Below are 21466 nucleotides of genomic sequence, written 5' to 3' on the forward strand. Positions count from 1 at the left end.
CAGTTAATCCGTTCCAATTGGAACGGATTGCCGTCTTTAAGTGAAAAAACCCATAGGAAACATCGTTGAGTGAAACAATGTTTCCTCCATTGGAATGTATTGCAGCTGACTCAATACATTTCAATGGCTTTGCGAAGTCCTTTTTCGCTCCTGTAAAAGTACCTTACAATGTTTGGAACAGGTTTTAAATGCTTGCAATCGTTAGCCCACCTCCTGAACCCTATGCAAACTTAGTTTGGTGTTGTTCTGAGTCGTCTTTAATTTTTGGTGATTTTTTGAATTTTCTCTCATTGGAATGCATTGGACGGAAAGAGCTTCAAAAGCAGGAAAACGGAGATCAAAGAGCCCTTTCCGATGTCAGTTTTCGCTCATTTAAAAGTGCCTTACAATGTTTGGAACAGGTTTTAAATGCTTGCAATCGTTAGCACCACCTCCTGAACCCTATGCAGAGCTGGACAGGGGAGAAGGATCTTCCAACAAGATGTGGGATAAATGTCCACCATGTAAGTTGTTGGGCTAGTTCACTTGTGACTCTGAGACATCTGGATGTGTGATGTGTCATGAGGTCGAATAGGAAGAGGTACCATGACTAAAGAGAACTCATCTTTAACCTGGCATGCTGGATAATGGCGGTAGTGGAAGCCATGAGCCCGAGAAGATGTTGGGCTTGACGAGCTATTACTAAAGCATGAGGTTGGAGCGGCTGTATAGCCCGTTTCAGTTTGATTATTCTCTCATAAGGGAGAAAGTTCCGGCTTATAGGGAATTGAAGAATGCCCCTATATAGGTGGCTGTCTGTGATGGTTCAAGATGGGATTTGGCATGGTTCACCTTCAGACCAAGATCTTGAAGAATGTCGAGATTAATTTTGGTAGCTCTGATACCATCGTGGTAGGAAGCAGAGACTATCAACCAGATCTATATAAAGGAATATAGTGATTCCCTGAAGGTGGAGATAGGCAGCAACTGGTGCCATACACTTGGTAAAGGTCCTCGGTGCCGTGGAGAGTCTGAATGGAAGAGAACAGAACTGGTATGAAATGCCATCGAATTGGAATCAAAGAAATTTGTGGTGACTCAGATGGATAGAGATGTGAAAATGTGCATCTTGAAGACAACAATCCAGTCTCCCTGTTAAAGGAGAGGAATGACAGTGTCGAGTGTCAGCATCCTGAAACGTCTAGGCCGAATGAATTTATTGAGGTTTCTAAGGTTGAGGATGGGACGGAGTCCTCTATCTTTTTTCAGTACAGTGAAGTATCCTCCAAGACAGGGAGGATCAGAATTGTTTGTCAATCCGAAACAGCCAAAGCAACAGCATGTGGAGCATTTGGTCCAAACTCCAGGCAGATGCACAGAACAAAGGAAATGTCTCTCATCTAGTATTACGCCCCATTATGACAATTTGTTGACTTTATTACATTGCATCCAATCTTTCCTCCAAGGAGGCTGGTGTTGCATTTAGTCTCTCACCAGTTGTGTGAGGTAAGTGAGGCAGAGAGGTGGTGGTATGCTCAAAACTTTCCAGAAACTTTCACTAGCAAGAAGCAACTGAACCAGGCTAATATTTCCAGTTATTGTACTACACCGGGTATCAGCAGATGTAATTCAAAACAGAAAGTCATCTGTGAGGTTGCCCGAGCCATGATATCTTCAAATAATGCAACTAGTAAGTATTTTAGGCTAAATAAAAGCTGTTACTCATAACCCCTCTGCTTCTAGCATCTATTTTATTTCTTTCCAATAACTACCCAATTTATTGTTAACAAGCTGATAGGCTCCTACTACATGAGCACACTGCTGAGATATTTCATACTACTGCTCATCCAACACTGAAGCCATTAGTGATCGCATACAGAGATTCAACATGGACACAATGGTCACTTTTAGCCAGATATCCATGTCACTTGCCCATTCAGACAAGTTTACCTTTTGACATCCTATTTGCATGTTACTAGGGCACATCTTAATCTCACTTGTTTCTCCTCTTAGGAGAAGCTTCCACTGCACCCATATTACTTAATGTTTTTATTATAATTCCCATCCAGCTGACTTTGGGCACACTTTGGACCGACAAATGCATGACTACCACCAGCATTTTCAGCCATGTGTCCAGCACTCTCCTCCTCTTCCTCAATATCTAGCAGAATATACCTTGTGTTCTATTGTTACAACGTTTATGTTTTACAACACACGGATCCTGCTGTCAAACACCACTGATGAAGAGCTAGGGACCCTGGAAACGCAAGCTGTTGTGTTGTGGTGTTAACCATATGAAGCTAGTTCTATTAGATGTTATAGCACTGTGTTCTTTCGGCAGCAGCCAACCATTTAGTGCCACAATCAGTCTGGACAATACCAGAAACACACTATACTTTATACCATGGCTTAAAAACAGCCAGCCCATAAATCAGATCCAGTCCACCCAAATCTCATGCAGCAATGACTTTAAAAAAATCCACAGGTCCCAGCAGAATAATTTTGTTAAAGCCAAAGTACTGTATTGCTTCGGTGAATTGTTTTCCTTGGAGGAAGACAACTGGCTTCATGCTGCAATACCAACAAAAATACCCACCTCAATGCTGCAAAATGATTAGGCTTTTCAGAAAGCTCCTATTAGTGCCAATGGGGACATTTTAAAAGCCTAATTACCATGTAGAAGAGCAGAGCCAAGAGAAAGAGGCAGCTGTAATGGAAGCTGAGGGGAACAGGGCGGGGGAGGGGAAAGAGAAGTGGTAGGTGAAGAACATATATGGGGGTGTAGGTATAGATGCTGATGAAGCTATTGATGATATAAAGACATGCCAAGTTGGATGGATGGATAGGAATATTTGTGTAAATGTGATGTGTGCATGGACAAGTGTAGCGAGAGTGATGGAGGGAGAATGGGACTGTGATGATGAATGTGAAGTGTGAAAGAGAAAACATATGGAGTAGTTAATCTTAAGAAAGGAAAAAGGAGGCGAGGGAGGTTGGTCCCAGTCACTGCTAACTCTGACTTTACCCTCTGCCAGCATAAAGCTCTCAGAAGAGTACACACCCATAGACATGGGAATAGGAATCTTGGCAGAAAAAGGTTCCCTGCTCCTGATTAATGCAATGCTTACATTAGATTTGTTGCCAATAACAAACCATTAACAGAAGAAATAAAAATAACAGTGGTCTAATACTCTTCACCTGATAGATACTTCCCACACTGGAAGTACTATTTAAACAGACAGCCGATGAGCAGAGCCCAAAGTATTTTGTTTTATAAACACAGCTCTTAACAGACACAAAGTTCTCAAGGCAGAGGAACCAGCACCTTCATTCAGCTTCTTGGCTCAGACAAGCTGCAGAGGGAGATCCTCTGCCAAGCGGCAAGAGTCTGGAATTCCCAACAGGGAGTGGCACTGGCAGAAGAAATCATAAAACAACCCCAGGCAGCTCCTTGACGCTGCTAGGATTATGTGACAACATCTCAATCGAGCACTGCACATGGCAACGCAACAGTGTGCTTAGCATTCTCACTTCAGGGCCTATCAGGCTGCCGGGATAACAAAAGGTGGGCAGCCACCACTAAAACATTAGCCTAGCGACAGCCGCCAGGCAAGTAGACGACCGATTCCTAAAGTGTCCCTATATGCTTTTTGCTTGAAACTACCTGACGAGGGTGTGGGTGACCCACCCATGGTGACAGAACTCTCTCTGCTGTAGTTTTGGTCCGAAACAGGCAACAACAGCAAAAGGCACTGGCTGAAAAACACACCAGCATTATCAGGTAGTCACACCGCAAATTTTATCCCACTGATTATTTCTATGAAAGGAACCTTATTCAGATGTCCTTCAAGAGCAGTGCTCTTTCCATGATAGGGCAAAATAAAATAAAATAAAATAAAATAAAATAAAATAAAATAAAATAAAATAAAATAAATAATAATAATAATAATAATAATAATAATAATAATAATAATAATAATAATAATAATAATAATAATAATAATAATAATAATAATAATAATAATAATAATAATAATAATAATAATAATAATAATAATAATAAAAAGAAAGCCTCCTTCTATCACTTCAATTCAAAACTAGAGCTTAGAAGTTGCTTTTTGTGGTAACAGCTCCAAGAATTCCCTTGTAGCATGCCAGCCAGGTGGTTCTGTGAGTTCTAGTCCAAAACAATGGACTCTTCAAGCTCTGTCCAAAACAACAACTGGGTGATGCTGGGGTGCTGCCAGTACTCCGAGATGGAGGAGGAAGCTCTGGTACACAAATGGGGAAAAAAGGTCACTGTGAACTTGTCTACCCTGCTGCCCATGCACTGCTTAGCCCAACTAGCTCAGGAAAAATTTGACCTGATATTATTAAAGGCAAGGAGCACAGTGACCAAAGGCCCATAAAAAATACAAGGGAAACTGGGAAGACATTAGAATAGAGCAAAACGCTATGCAGTCCCAAGTACATTGCACGTATAATGAGTACATAGGCATTCTTCCTTTCTCCAGCCTTGCACATCTGACACCACACGTTTCCTATTATCAGAGCAGGAAGTTTATGAGCATGCCAGTGACCTGCAAGCAGCACAGGAAAAACCGAATTGCAGCTTTTTAATAGCATCCTGAGAGCCGTGTTTCAGTTAACTCCTCTCTGGCACACAGGGTAGTAATTCAAGCAAGGTCTTGGCTTGCCTTCCTGATTGTAAGCGCAATTCTAAGCAACCCACGCAACCATCTCCAGCTGAGCAGGTGCCAGGTGGAAGCTGCCCCTGCTGTTTGTTTCACAAACAGGCTTCGCAATCCCTGTGCCGACCAGAAACACCAAGAGCCAAAGTCCCAGGATTTATATAAAAAAAGCAAAAACAAAAAGCACACGGACTGAATTGGTTCTTGCCTCAGACCTGGAGCAAAAGGCTGCAATGCAGATCTTCCACAGCCTGAGGAAGTTAACTTTTTTCTGAGTTGCAACTCCCAAAATCCCCTGCTACATGCTGACTGGTCATGCTGACAGGGGGGTTAAGGGAGCTGTAATGCAGGGAAGTAAATCTTCCAAAGTGACTTCCAAAGCCAGAAGTGAGATAGGAGGCAAAGGGGCAGGATATCCCCTGCCATGGAGAACACACAGGGGGCAAAAGCAATTTGCTCCAAATCTTAGGGCCTGTAGTTTCTAAATCCCCTGTATGGATTCACTAAAACAGTAAGGAAACTCTGTACCACTGTTCTCTGGGGATTCAATGGGTAATAATGCAATAAGGTTGTTGCTATTATTTTTTTGTTTGTTTGTTTTGCTTGTCTGTGGCTTGTCTACACATTCAACACGGCTTGGAAATGATACATTCTTCATTCTTTTGTTGTTGTTTTAATCTTTTATTTATACTTTTATTTTTAAGAAACAATTAAAAACATGGATGTTTAGGCAGGCCTTCCCAACAGATAACTCCTGACACCTTTTCCCTTCTTCTACAGCTCTCCCAGTCTGTTTGTTTTTTCTGTCATGTGAAATGATTTTATATGTATATAATTGTATTATTGTTATGTTGTTAGCCGCCTAGAGTGGTCCTAACAAGACTAGATAGGCGGGATATAAATTAAATAATTAAATAATTAAATAAATAAATAAATAAATAAAATACATACAATGGTGCCTCGCGAGACGATGATAATCCGTTCCACTGAAATCGCAGTTTAACGAAATCATTGTCTAGTGAAAAGCATTTCCCCACTGAAATGCACTGAAACCTGTTTAATGCATTCTAATGGAGAAGAATCGTCGTTGTCTAGAGAAGATGGGCCATAGGAAAGTCACTTTGCAAACCGCCGATCAGCTGTTTAAATCGCTGTCTTGCGAAGCTTAGGTCCCGGAAACACCTGTTTGCGAGCATGGAGGGAACTGTCAAAATCGTTGTCTAGTGCACTGGTTCTTAACCTTGGGTTACTCAGGAGTTTTGGACTGCAACTCCCAGAAGCCTTCACCACCAGCTGTCCTGACTGGGGTTTCTGGGAGTTGCAGTTCAAAAGCATCCGAGTAACAAAGGTTAAGAACCACTGGTCTAGCGAACATTGGTTTGCGAAGCAGGGACCAAACACTGTCCAGCGAAATTCCCCCATAGGACTCACTGTTTTGCGAATAGCTATAGTGATTGCAAAAAGCCAATATCTAGAGCAGTGGTGTCGAACTGTGGCCCTCCAGATGTTCTTGGACTTCAACTCCCAGAAGCCTTCACCACCACCTCTGCTGGCCAGGATTTCTGGGAGTTGAAGGCCAAGAACATCTGGAGGGCCACAGTTCGACACCACTGATCTAGAGCAAAAACTGTCATGCGCGGTAACTGTCTAGCGAGGCACCACTGTACACTTATTTTATGTGACATACTTTGCTACTAATGGCAGTTATAATAGATTCATAATCTTATCTTCTTAACTGCCAACATGCAAAACTTTTTTACTTGAAAAGTCATGTTTCTACATCCACTGATCATGGTGGTCTTTTTTAAATTTTATTTTAAAAGGACAGTATCTCGATTCTGGGGCTGGGGATATTTTTTTGTGGCTATATACTGTCATAGTGTCCAGCTGGTAGTTGGGTATCTCAACCATTCCACCTGCCTTATCAGTATACAACTGCCTGGTAATATAAACATACACAAACACACTTCTGAAGATTTTATGTGTCATCAAGTCACTTCTGACATGTGGTGACAGTATGAGAAAAGAAGACATTCTAGAACTCACTAACACTTTTGCTAAGGTCTTGCAAACTAACAGAAGTGGCTTCCTTTATTGAGTTAAACAATCTAATGTTTGGTCTTTGTCTCCTCCTACTAACCCCCCCCATCCCAGCAATATTGCTTTTTTTTTTCAGTAAGTTCCGCTTATACCTTGCAAACTAAAAGCTGTGGATTCCTTTATCTCATGTCAAGGAATACCTTACCACCTTGAAGAAGTTTAAATCTCCAGGGCTGAATAAACTGCATTTGAGAGTATTGAAAGAACTGGCTGAAGAACTCTCAGAACTGCTATCCATTATTTTTCTGAAATCATGGGAAACATGGGAGGTGCCAGAGGATTGGAGGAGGGCAGATCGTAAAGTGGTCATTGTGCAAGCACCCAGAAAACAAATGCAAAGTAGTGCACCTTGGAAGAAGTAACCAATTGCACAGTTATAAGATGGGGGATACATGGATCAGCAAAACCATGAGCGAGAAGGATCTTGGAATTGTCGTAGATCACAAGCTAAATATGAGCCAACAGTGTGATGTGGCTACAAAAGAGGCAAATGCTATTTTAGACTGCATTATTAGAAATATCGTTTCCAAATCCCGCGACCTGCTAGTGCCTTTCTATTCAGCGCTGGTTAGGCCTCACCTTGAGGATTGTGTCCAGTTCTGGGCAGAACACTTCAAGAAGGATGCTAACAAACTGGAACAAGTTCAGAGGAGGGCGACAAGGATGATCAGGAGACTGGAAACCAAGCCTTATGAGGAAAGGCTGAAAGAATTGGGCATGTTTAGCCGTGAGAAAAGAAGACTGAGGGGTGATATGATAGCACTTCTCAAATATTTGAAAGGCTGTCATGCAGAGGAGGGGCAAGATCTGTTCTTGATCATCCCAGAGTGCAGGTCATGTAACAATGGGCTCAAGTTAAAGGAAGCCAGATTTCTCTTGAATATCAGGAAAAACTTCCTAACTGTTAGAGCTGTACGACAGTGGAACCAGTTACCTCAGGAGTTGGTGAGTGCTTCAACACTGGAGGCAAGAAAAATTTAGAGAATCACCTGGCAGATATGCTTTGATTGTATTCCTGCACTGAGCAGGGAATTGGATTTGATGGCCTTGTAGGCCCCTTCCAACTTCACTTTTCTATGTTTCTATGATTCTATGTCCACCTCTCTTCCTACTGCCCGCCTTTTCTCCAGCAATATTGTCTTTTCTGGTAAGTTCCATCTGCCTGCTATATGTGCAAGGTATGATAGATAGCTTCAGTTTACTCATTTTTGCTCTAGAGAGAGTTCAAGCTTGACTTGTTTGAGCACACTTATCTGCATTTTTAATGGTCCATGGTATCTGCAATATTCTCCCACAACACCATATTTCGAATGAATTGATTTTTAAACTGTCTTTCTTCACTGTCTGTTTTTTGCACAGTATAAGTGATTTTGACCTTGGTTTCTGGTAACAATCTTTGCTCACTTCCAGCACTCCCGGTGCCTTTTATTTTAATTTCAAAAGGCCAGTTTATAGACCATGTGACTGGGAACATCTTTTGTAAAATAACCAGGCAACAAGTTAACAGTGCTTTTGGGTCTCTATAGCTTTTCTTCCTCAGATTGCCTATCCCACATAAAGGATTTGGAAACTGGAGGACAGCTATCTAAGTCTGCATTCTGTAGAGCAGGCATTGCAGCATTAGTTTACCTGACAGGTTAAAGGGTGTGTATGTTTCTCAGTTGTTATGTGTTGTAAATCCCAGAAAGTATCATTTTGCAAAGGAATACTCATACTACATACCCCTGAGAATGATCTAAAATGTGGTGTTGCAACAAATATCTAGAGCTTTCCTTTAGCCTTCTGTCAACATCTGAATGTGTTGGGACCCACTAATGAGCATGAAAGAACATCAGTCCTGAAGGAACATGGCTGAGACTTCTTTCCAAACATAGATAGCAATGAGTGCTGTGCAATGACCAGAAGAACTCCAAATTTATGTAAATCCCCTGGAGATAAACAATCCAGTACCCTCCAGCTGCACAAGCATGTACTTGAGCATGCACAGTTAATCTGAAATACACGCTTCTTCCAGGCATTTTGATTACTTGGTGCCCCCGAAGCAACAGATACATAGAGAACTTGTTGAAAAACAGCCCCAGCAATTGATCTGTATTTGGGTGGTTAACTGATGAAAAAACTGAGTCAGGTTCTAGGATTTTCTCTTCCTTGGTGTCTCTTTGTGAATGGCAGTGAGCACAAGACAGAATCCTGTAGATCACCTTGAATGCTGACATTGGTGTTGTCAAGATTTAGGCTGCCCTTTGCTAGGTAAAGTTTAGCACCTTTTTTTTCCCTGCTGCCAACAAAGGCATAATATTGTGCAGCAATATTGGCCATTTCTTGGCATTTTCAGTCAAGTATATAGAAGTGTAATATCCTACATTCATACGTTGAAAGTTTTTAGAAAAACTGAATTCATACCAAACCTGACCAATACAAAGGGTTCGGTGGTTGATGTTTCTCATTTCTGTTCCAGACAGATTTCTCTGAGAATACCCAGCCTGTAGCAACATCTCAATCAGCATCTCCAACTCCTGAGTTTAGTAGGTCAAGCCCTTGACATTTAACTATGCGATTATTCTCTCCTTTCTTTGAGTTACCTCTTTTTACCCTTTAAATGCAGCTCTGCCTTGTCAGACTTTCAAAGACTTTTGACTGCTACCTCTCTGAGAAAACTAAATCTTCTCTCTTCCACAAGAAAACAGAATCTTGGGAAGCCATCAGATAGAGGTTCCTCTCACAGGACTCTTCTGTCGTAATTGAGTTTTTATGGCAGGGAGCCTATCCTATTCAGGATAATCTGCCTGACTCCTTCCATCAAGTCAGTTTGTATCACTTTGATTGAGCTAAGTAGCTAATCTCATCCCTACAAACAGCAGGGTGCAGATTGCCAAGCACCAAGGAGAGCTTAACAGTTCAATCACACTGTCTAAATAATTGGACTTCCATTATTATTATCAATGTAATCAACCACAGGTACCTCACAATTTTTAATATATGTGGATATATAGAACAAGGGCAGAATATTCTCTTCTTCAAAAAACTAATTGAAGGAAGACCAAAAAAAACCTAATAAGCTTCCTAACAATTCATTCATTGCTGCTACTTTCACAAACCTTCTTGTTCCGAAAATTTGTACTCTTCTATTAGGATTACCATCTACTAATCTAATCAGGACCAGAGCCCATTTAACAGCTGTATAAATCACTGAGTTGAAGGAGCCCCTGTAGTTTATCTAATCCAACCGACTGACAAATCAGGAATCCCAGAGCTTCACCATCACCAAGGGATACCTTAAGCTTCGCTGAAGACCTGCAATGAGGAACAGCTCAGCACTCGGTAAGTGGTCCTACTGCTTAGACGTTTCTTCTAAAGGTCTAATGCAGAGATGAGCAACTTGCGGGATTCCAGATGCTGTTGGACTGAAAGTCCCACCAGATCAGCACAGTGTGGCTAATGGTGAAGTTGAAGGAAATCTGGAGTGGCTGCAAGTTCCCCAACCCAGTTGAATGTCTGATGGAAAGATGTTCAGCAGGTGCAGCTTCATCTGGCATAAGTCTGTGTTGCTAACATTGCCAACACCACTTAGCATGTTACCAGAAAGCTACTGCATTTCAGTTGCGGCTATTAAGTTTTGGCTTTGACAACTGTTATCAACTGAATTTTAGGGCCAACTCAATGTTTTGCAAATGAAACTGTCATTTAAAAAATGAGCTGACTAATGAAATTTAACCAACATGGATTTGACCCAACTCTGGGAGGCAGTGGAAGACAGGAGGGCCTGGTGTGCTCTGGTCCATGGGGTCATGAAGCGACTTAATGACTAAACAACAACAATGAAATTTAAAAACTAACACAACCCTTGTACCTACAATGGCTAGAAAAATGAGAGTTGATTATGTCTCTAATCCAAGGTAGGCACGTGATGTCCAAATTCTCATATCTATTTTCTGGTAGGTTCATATGACAATAGCATAGTAATGCATTTAAAAATATGGTGTAGGTAGTAGTAAAGCTTCGGACAGTGATTAAAATCACAGAAGGACAGGGCAGGTTGGCAGAATGTCTCTGGTTAATACTGGCTGAGCTGGTTAGACCTTGGAGAGAAAGAAAACAGAGAGAACTAGGAATGGATCAATATGGAATCTAAGAAGGCAGATTGCCTACTAAAAGGGAAGGAGCATGCTACAAAAGGAAGAATGGAAATCTCGATAAGGTCTATAGGAGGGCTGGGGAATGCCTTGCTTTCCAACATATTTCTCCTTCAGATGTTGTTGAACTAGTTCTGACTTCCATCAGGCATAACCACCGCTGCCAATGTAAAGAAGTATAAATATTGCAATCCAATATCTGGAAAACTGCACAAGGGAGTCACGAAGTGTTTTTGGGGTGGGGTGGGTCACGGGTCAGTGTATGCGTGTTCATTGATCTTTTGGAGTGGGATATTAAAGTTAGCATGTACGTGTATGTATGTATGAGAAACGGGCCTTTTGGAGGGAAAAAGAAGTCTCTACTTTCAGAGAAGGGATGACTTTACCCCATTTATGCAAACGTGGGGGTTACAGATTAGTTGTCTATTATAAAAAGAGGCTCACAACATGAAAAAATGTTGGGAACTACTGTACTGTTCTAGATGAAAGGAAGGAGAAAGGAATGAAAAAATTGCAACAGAAGAATCATAAAAAGAAAGCCAGTGTGGGATAGGAATGGACTGCTGAGCAGACCTGCCCACATAGCTGAAAGAGGCAGAGAAGTCCAAAGTTGTTATCTGAATACATATTCAGTCAGATAGTCAGCTTTTGGCCATCTAGCTTGAGATGCTGACACTAATCATAGCAACATTTCAGGCTTTCTAATTAAATGTGAATGTCTTCACATTCGAACTGAAAATCGTCTTTTTGGTGGCTCAGGCCCCCAAAGCCCACCAAAAGGCTTGGGTTACCCAATGAGCATGCTGCTTCCATCTTCATTAAAGTTTAGACATCTCGCCTCCACACAGCCAGTCCCAAAAGCTACTAGGATTTTAATGAGCCCTCCAGGTCTGCCTCTGGCAACCAGATGCTCCTTGATAAGGTCTTCAGATGTGAAATCACACTTTATTACAATACACTGCTTATAACGAGTCTGTGCATTTGATATGCTTTATTTCTCACCCATCTTTACACCATCACAGACTGTACTTTGAGCTACCCAGTGGTACCAGAACCAGCGTACAAAGCCCTTATAAATATAAATGTATGATTTAAATCTATAATGCTAATTAGCAGATTCTTGATGACCATCTTGGATTCTGGTTTGCTAAAGACGCCAGTTCTGAAACCTCATTTCTCTTGAAAGAAGGAAAGAGAGAGACAGAGAGAGAAACCCAAACAAAATCAAGTGTATAACAAAGGGATGGGTAAAGTCTGGCTCATGAGCTATATGGGGGAGGAGGGAGGGGGGACCCATTTCTTACCATGCTTTCTGAAAAATTCTGGTGCAGTCTCTGGACTCAGCCCTTGCCCTGTAAGGCAATAAAGTGTCTGGAAAGTTCTGATCACAGCCCTTCAAATGCAGATATACCTTTACAATATTCAATTTGAAAGGGGATCCACAGCAACAGGGTTTTGCTGGGCTTCCTTCTTCAGAATCAGATGAACCCTTTATATACACAAACAATTGGCAGTGATCTACTACAGCACTGCTCTGTAGTCCAGCAATTTGGAATCACAACTTTACAGCTAGGATAAACTACGATTTCTGATCTCAAAGAATTTATATATACACTCTTGTGAATTTAATAAGCCCTAGCAAAACAAAAACAAAACAAACTCGAAACAATCAACTATAGCAAGGGGGAGAGAAGGGAAGAAGGAGCAGGAGAGAAAGAGATGCTAGATTAAGCAAATGAGAAGTGGGAGATCGATGTCATGCAAAGAGAGCTATAGATAAATATTGCTGAAGGGAAGCGATGTTCCTTCAGCAGATCTTGCCAGTTCTTCTATTTTAATGTATTTCTGGTCTATCACAGCTCACATCTGAAGCCACAATTACAAAAGCTTAAGTAAATAATATCATAGAGATGGCTGAGATCAGAATTTTAAAAAAAGAATGAGGATTGCAGGGCAGAAATCAAAGGCTCAGTTCTTCAGGAATACGTAATAGACGAATGAGACAACATGGAAGGATGAATTAAAATAAGAAAACAGAAAATAAAATAGAATAGAGGCAGAGATATATGTAAACTTAATTTTATTTGTTTGCTACAGGGCTGGGCAACACTGGTTCTACTCAGAAACATGGCATGACAAAGAGCATGGCCGTTTTGTAGCAGAAATGCACTACAACCAGGCTGGTGGGAGCATGATTTTAGTGGAAAACAAGGCACACAATCCCCACATACTGGGGGAAAGTTACTAGAATTTGGACCATGTAAGAAGCAACAATATTATGTGTGGATATGTGCCTGTCAAATTGAGTGTGTAGCTCCTGATGGGTTCCAGGAGGCCTTGTGCGGCCCCCTCCGCTTTGGGATGTTGCCCACTTCACACTGGTACAAAATCTAGCATTCATGTTGGAAAACGTTAGACTGTATTAATTAAAACAAGTGTCTAGCTTGTCCTAGTTAGTTATTCTGAAACCTCAGTATTGTAAACATACTAGGAGGGGAAGACTGCTGCCACCTCACAGGAGCACAGGGGAGGATCTGGAGAGGAGAGCCTCCTCTGCACAAGGAGGCTTTCATCAGTAGCAGGAGCACCGGAACGCCAGCTATTGTTCCCAACCCCCCCCCCCCCCCTGGCCTGCTGCCTGTAAATAGATTCAGCAAAGTAAATCACACAGACACACTTAAGTTCTCCACAGTGTTCTGGTTCCAGATTTTAGTTTTTCATTACTCTTGACTCACAGACTACCATGTAAAGACTAAGTTTCAAAAATGTGAAATATTACATTGTAGTCTAAACCAAATACTGATTGAATATTAAGACATGTCCATCAAAATGAGAGTCTTGGTAAAAGTCCTATCTACTCCTGTTTGTAAAATTGCATGGCAAAAACTGATGAGTCTAAACAAAGCTCTCTTATAATTATTTTCCTCTTGTCCAAACTTTTTTCTCCTGCACAGTTTCCATGACAGAATTCAAAACAGCATCTATAAAGTTTCAAGGTGGCCTATTATACAGGTACAGAACTCATTTATGTAAGCAAGATGTCTGTTTCACATATTCTCAGACCACAGGAACTGTGTTACAGAAATGGCCACATAATCCATGAAGGATAATGACAACTACTACCCTCTGCAGGGGTGGGAGATCAATTAAAATGATCCGCCCCCGGAGACCTATGGATCCTGAAGGATTCCTGAATGCTCTAGGGGAGTTTCCAGCTGATATGGTCGGTGCTCCTGTCAAAGCCCAGGTTGCCTTGTGGTATAAGGAGATGGCCCGGACGGTTGAAACGATCGCACCCAGGCGCCCACTCCCTGCCCACAGAGCCTATATGGTACAGAGAGGAGCTTCTGGCTATAGAACGGTTGGGGAGACGGCTTGAGTGCAGATGGAGGAAATATCGCTGTGACTATGACCAAACACAGCTTAGAGCCCATTATTGGGCCTATTCTGTGGCAATACGGCTGGTGAAATGCCAGTATATCTCCAGTAGTATTGCTTCCTCGGCGTGTCGTCCGGCAGAGCTATTTCGAGTGGTCCGGGACCTTCTTCAACCTAATGGCTTGGTGGAGGTCCTGGACTGCTCAATGGCTTGCTGTAATGAATTTGCTACACACTTTGAGGGGAAAATTGCTCAGATTCGCAAAGAGTTGGACTCCACTGTTGATGCAGAGCCTATGGTTGTGTCTGGACTTATGTCATAATTTATTGGATGAGTTCCAGTTGTTATGGCCCGAGGATGTGGACAGGGTGCTTGGATCGGTTCGTGCCACCACTACACAGCTCGACCCTTGCCCATCATGGCTAATAAAGAAATCTCCCAGGGGAGTTTGCACCTGGATCCTGGAGGTCATCAACTCCTCGTTAAGAGAGGGAGTGGTCCCTGCCCCATTAAAGGAGGCAGTAATCCGCCCACTCCTAAAAAACCTAATCTGGACCCAGGTCTAGTGACCAACTATCGACCAACAACAAACCTCCCTTTTCTGGGCAAGTTGTTGGAACGTGTGGTGGCTGAGCAGCTCCAGACTCTCCTGGATGAAACGGATTATCTAGATCCATTTCAATCGGGTTTCAGACCAGGTTATGGGATGGAAACTGACTTGGTCGCCCTGTTTGACGACCTTTGCCGGGAGAAAGACGGGCAATGTATCCCTGTTGATTTTCCTGGACCTCTCAGCGGCTTTCGACACCATTGACCTTGGTGTCCTTCTGGACAGATTGGCTGGGATGGGAATGGGAGGCACTGTTTTACAGTGGTTCCGCTCCTACCTGGCTGTTCGAGTCCAGAAGGTTGTGCTGGGGGACAGTAGCTCTGATCCATGGCGGTTGCGTCATGAGGTTCCTCAGGGCTCTATACTGTCCCCCCCCCCCATGCTGTTCAATGTCTACATGAAACCGCTGGGGGAGGTCATTAGGAGGTTTGGGCTGAGGAGTCAGCAATATGCTGATGACAGCCAGCTCTACCTCTCATTCTCTACCAATCCAGGTGTGGTAGTCATCATTCTGAACTCGTGCCTGGACTCAATAATGGTCTGGATGAGGGTCAATAAACTGAGGCTCAATCCAGACAAGTCAGAAGTGCTGCTGGTATGTGCCCCGCCAGATAGGTTAAAGGGCCATTTCCCTGCCTTAGACGGGATTACACTCCCCCTAAAGGACCCCGGTCTGACCTTGGAAGCCCAGGTGGACTCGGTGTCCAGGGGTGTCTTCTTATAGCTGCGGAGAATATATCAACTTCGCCTTTACCTGGATGAGCGGAGCCCGGTAGCAGTCACTCATGCACTGGTAACAACCAGATTGGACTACTGCAATGCGCTATACGTGGGACAGTCTTTGAAGACGGTCCGACGACTGCAACTGGCACAGAACTAGGCTGTGTGGCTGGTAAGTGGTGCCGCCGCACGGACTCATATCACGCCGGTTCTGAAAAATTTACACTGGCTGCCGGTTGCTGCTCGGGACCAATTCAAAGTGAGCCTCATGGCGCAGTGGTTAAAACGCTGTACTGCAGCTAAAACTGTGCTCACGACCTGGGGTTCAAATCCCAGGTAGCCGGCTCAAGGTTGACTCAGCCTTCCATCCTTCCGAGGTCGGTAAAATGAGTACCCAGCTTGCTGGGGGGGGCAATGTGTAGCCTGTATAATTAAATTGTAAACTGCCCGGAGAGTGCTTGTAGCGCTATGAGGCGGTATATAAGTCCAATAAATAAATAAATAAATAAATAAATAAATAAATAAATAAATAAATAAATAAATAAATAAATAAATAAAGTGCTTACTCTGACATATAAAGCACTAAACGGCTTAGGACCTTGTTACCTAAAGGACTGCCTTCTTCCATACGAGCCTGCCTACCCTCTAAGATCAGGCCAGGAGGCCCTTCTGAAGGTCCCATCCCTGAAAGAGGTGAGGGAGATGGCATGTCGAAATAGGGCCTTCTCGGCTGTTGCCCCCCCCCAACTTTGGAATGCCCTCCCTATAGAGATCCGCCTGGCTCCAACACTTTTGGCTTTTCAGCAGCAGGCAAAGACCTTTCTGTTTAGCCAGCATTTTAATTAAAGTATTCTCTAGCTGGCCACATGAGCAGGACTTATTAATATTAATGTTTTAAGAATTGTTATAATATAGGATATTTTATATAGTCTATTTTAATGTTTTAATGTTTTTAAGTTTTAATATTGTTGTACGCTGCCAAGAAGCCACTGGTAATGGTGCGGCTAAAAAATATTGTAAACAAATAAATAAACTCCTACTCTACAGTATCATCTTTCAAGAGTCCTCTCCGGGATCCTTATGTGGGGTTCTGAAAAACTCAGTTGTTGGTGGTTTTTTGTGGGTTTTTTTAAAGCTAACCTTAAACACTCCTTCAGCAAACATTGGCACCGGCCATACTGGCTGGGAAATTCCTGGAAGTGAAGTCCCAAATGGTAACATTTTCTCACTTTGGTCTTCTTCCCCATTGTGTGCCATTGTCAGCCTCATTATATAAAAGATAAACAAACAAAAACACACTGAAACGTGTTCACTAACAAAGAAACAACAGCCTTGTTCCATCTTCAGCATTACACATTCAGACGAAACACAGCCGAACAGTGCTTTCAGCTGTTGCACCCCAGATAGGCGACACAGACTGCCTGGAAACCCGGGCCCAGTTTGCCAGCTAGCAATGCCCACTTGCCAACAGGAAGTTAATTTCCTCCACAAACAGGGCCACCATGGTTACAGGACTTTGCAAACCTGAGGCAGCCGCCTTGGAGCAGAGCCCAGCTCTGAAATGGGCTGCATTATACATTTTTAAAAGAACAAAATATAAATAAATAAGTAACAGTTGCCCAGAGCATTCCTACGTTCCTGCCAATTCAGACAGCAAGGGGAAAAAAGACCTAAAAATACCTTCCATTATTCTAACCGGACAAAAAAAGTAAACAGTGCCAAACGTCCTACAAGGGATGAGGAGGCCTCCTCTGCAGTGAGTCATACAGCAACAATACAACAGGATGCAGCCGCAAGCTGGGAGCTGGGGGGGGGGGAGGAAGGAATGCAGAGCCGCATGCAGTGAGGCTGCCAGCTGCCTTGGGAACATTTGTTGGTGCACATTCCTTTTGTGTGTGTGTGTGTTGTTTGTGTGTGTGTGTGTGTTGTTTTTGTGTGTGTGTGCGTGCGCGCGTGTAACCTCATCTGACTCACACATGTACATCAGGACATCGAATGGTAATCTGGTCCAGCGGCCACATGGCTCATGGATCCAGTTATCTCCCTTCACACACACACACCCCACAGCCAAGAAGCACTTATTGTTTTAAACGCTGATCCCAGCTGAACAACACTGGCCTGAGACCTCTTTTTTCGTCGCTGCAGCCAAAATATATACCACAGGCACATTGTAAAAGACCCTTTCTTAGAAGGTCCCTGCCTTGCCTTGACAAATACCTGCATCCCATCTGCTTTCCAGTAAAGCAGCTCCAGTAAAGGGTTTTTAAAAAGGGGCTGCCACCCTAATCCTCAATCCTCTTGGGCCTCTCCTCCCACCCTAAACTCAAGAGAAGTGTTGCGACTTTTGAAGCGATGTGGAACAATTCAGTGCATGTGTTATGTTTCCCAATCCTTTATGGGTAAGAGATCTAGAGGGCCTCTCAAACTCTCTCTCTCTCTCTCTCTCTCTCTCTCTCTCTTTAATCCTTCTTCCCTCTTTCACAAGTCAGCAAAAACCCTATCTGTATTAAGCTGGACACTGACCATAGCTTTACAAAGCGCAACTGAAATAGACATTTTCATTACAAGCAGGTTTCATACGTTAGCTTAATTTCAGTTAAGAGAGCAGGCAATACTGAAATTGGCTCAGATCCAATAATTATGGTCTGAAATTCACAACTGCATTAACACTCAGCAGCTTCTGAGATATACTGATCTGGAGACATCATTGCTGAAATTTCTGAAAACTATTTTAATTAGCAAAGCGAAAAGAAAGGCCAGCAAAGGAAGTGAGGCATAATCAGCAACTGTGTATTTTCAGTTAAGAACCTTGCCATGGGCAGGACGACACAGGTAGACCCTGTTGAACGTGGCTGTGAGGGAGGGCAGGCGCATAGCTCACCATAATCCAGAGAGGCTCTGAGGGACGTGCTGCAGGAGTGGAGTATAGCTACAGCAAGGCAAGGATTGCAGGCGGGGAAGATCAAAGGGGTGCAGTGTAAGGCCCACACCAGAGATGGGCATGAGCCGCTGTAAAGGCCTGGATCTGATAACATCAGAAAGGGTTGCTTTGTTGGGAACAGTCTTCCTTAAAAGCAACCCTTCCACCTGCCAGTGAATTGTTTCAGTCCAGCTCTAAAAAGTAGAAGCCCTATAACTGGACTGAAACAGTCTTGCTTCGGAACTGATTGGGGTTGGCTTTTCCCCACATGTCATTTGATTGCCAGGGAAAAGATCTCCACTGGGATCACACACCCTGTCCTTTCCAGCAGAGATCCCCAACCCCCAATCCGTGGCCTGATGCTGGTTCATGGCCTGAGCCGGAGACAGACCTCCCGTCCCACACCCCCAGACGCATTCACCCCTGCACAGCTGATCTGTGTATGCGCACATGCCCCAGCGTGCCCATGTGAGCACTGAGCCACCATTTGCGCATGTGCACGAGTGCAAGCACATACAGACAAGCACTGCGCTGCCATTTGCGCATGAGCATGCGCTCATTTGTGCAAGAGAGTGTGTGCTTGTTTGCACATGTGCACGAGTGTGGGGGCTGCCCCGCCTTCCCCAGCCAGTCTGCAGGGTAAAAAAGGTTGGGGACCCCTGCTTTACAGACTCAATGCAGGAGATGGATACAAAACATAAACAGTGCAGCTATTGTGAGATTTGTATGCAGGTTTGTTTTAGACCAAAAGGATGCATCAGGATGGGTGGTTTTTGTTTTCTTTTTGGTGTGGGTTTTTTTGCCATTATTAAGATTCCAAATACACATATCATCTCCTTTTTGGTTTGATATGGCAATATTTACAATGACAACCCAGCACCTTTAGTTTTTGTCAGCTTGAGCCACATCTGTTGTGTTGGAAATATGAATTACTTCTTCAGAGAAATTGAATCCAACTGCAGTTTATCAATTTCTACTAGAAAGCACTACATTTGATGTAATAAAGCGAGAATTGAACAGAATAAAGAAACAGCTTGTCCTGTGCAAGTAACCAATGGAAATTAGTCACAGCTTCAATAGGTAAAGTCTCTTTAGATTTAAAATTACAATTTGTTCAGCACAAGAAGATAATCCTTCCTTGCAGCATATGATGCAGCATTGCTAACGGTGGCCCCTTTTCGGCCAAATGATTTGTATTATATTGTTTCTGTATTTAAAAATTGGTGGTATCTTTGGACATGTATGTCCTTCAGAATGGCACTTTCATGACATTAACTGGTGGTAGACGTGCATGGTCCTGCAAACTCCCATTGCAGCAAAAAGACCCATAGGTGAAGGTTGGAAAGACAAATATATGCTACTCACCACTCAATGATCAAAGGATCTTGTCCTAGAGCCTTGCAAGAGCTGGTATTCTGCTATTTACTACCGATCTTTTTCCAAGATCTACAATTAGCCCATGTTAATCTACATGTGTCTATCATGTGTACTGCCTCTCATTCTTCTTTTTCATTTCTTTTTATCCAATGCATATATAATTTTTAAAATTCTATTTTAAAGAAGCAGCAGCACTAGTTTCAATCCAGCACAGGCGTCGGTCAGATCAATGTTTGGGCCTGCTGGAGGAACAAAGGGGCTTGGGACTTGAGTGCATCAAAGTCAATCTCTACACCAGTGCCCACACATCTTCTAAATGCTCTATCTCAGGCTGTAGTGCCAGCAGACTTCTCTGCTGGTGTTCAAGATACCCCCACAGGAGACATGACCAAAGCTTGGGCAAGATATTGCTTGGATGGCACCTCCCAGAATTTTCAGTCACTCTTCTCAAGTTACTTTCCCAAGCTCTAAATATGCTGCAACCCTGCCAGAAGGGCTCTTCTCCATTAGTGGACAAGTACTTCGATCTCACCCTGATCACTCCTGAACAGCCAAAAAAAATACAGTACAATATTCTGATCAAAAATCCAATAAAGGTTAGAGTTTCACAAAAAGGTATACTCTCTTCCTCTAAAACTCTGCACAGAGTTCCACTATGAAGCATGGAAGGGAGTTTATAGCCATAGTCAAGTCACTGTCATATATTCTGAATATTTAAAAAACCCTTCACACTGCCTGCAGAAAATCCGTTTTTAATCTGGTGAGTGATCATTTTGGAGACAGGAGAGCAGGATTTTTGGACTCAAGCAAGAACAGAACATGCAGCGGTGGCCTCAGCTATTGCTCTGGTTCACATAGGTACATTGTGATGAATCAATAATACAGCACACTGCTGAGCAAAGGTCTTAATAATGCGAATGATCCCTACAAACTTTACAACAAATCTGTGATGCAGATCACCAGTACAATTACAACATGAGAAATACGAAACTGAGATGAAAAGAAATGGACCTCCCCAAAATGGCTATTTACCATATATTTGAGCTGGAAGTAATTTTAGCCTTCCGGATTCAAGGTATAATCTGAAGAATGATGGCTCTTGCAAATTAACAGACCACTGGAATGAGTCACAGGTGAACACCTTACCCTGCTTTTACCACTGTGCATCTCTGTCAACCCTCAAAAGCAGATCTAACTCTTTCTCCCTGGTCTTCCGATGCAAACATAGGATCTAAAAAATGTAATACACAAACAGAAATAAAGTGATTTTGTTTTGTATCTCAGAAACTTTATACATGTACAGATTCTTCCTTGAAGGTATCATTCTCTTAATAGGGCAATCTTGATGGGAGGTAGTATGTGAGGAGTTTCAGAGTTACTCCAGTTCCTCATACACTAACCAAAGCACACTACAGATCTTCCATGATCATACGGCAATATGTCCACCAGCAGGTTTTTAAAAATTACTTTCTTGAGACTGTTCTTCAGACTGAAAGCCTTTCTGGATATAATCACAGTTTACCATTACATTAAAACTGGGCCCATGCCAGGATTATA

The 21466-nt window shown here is 42.8% G+C and overlaps 1 protein-coding gene across 8 annotated transcripts in view; it reads right to left on the bottom strand.

Annotated features, from left to right (window-relative positions):
• PLXNA1 (plexin A1) overlaps positions 1-21466 on the bottom strand; it is a 389988-nt gene that overhangs the window by 335569 nt on the left and 32953 nt on the right. The window contains exon 2 of one of the 8 annotated variants that reach the window (XM_078385246.1): positions 21056-21140. The exons of the other annotated variants lie outside the window; for them this stretch is intronic. The gene's annotated coding sequence lies outside the window, so the exon portion shown is untranslated. The remainder of the gene's footprint in view (positions 1-21055; positions 21141-21466) is intronic. 8 annotated transcript variants of the gene reach the window in all.

This window comes from Pogona vitticeps, chromosome 2, assembly GCF_051106095.1.
Source record: "Pogona vitticeps strain Pit_001003342236 chromosome 2, PviZW2.1, whole genome shotgun sequence".
NCBI classification, from domain to species: domain Eukaryota; kingdom Metazoa; phylum Chordata; class Lepidosauria; order Squamata; family Agamidae; genus Pogona; species Pogona vitticeps.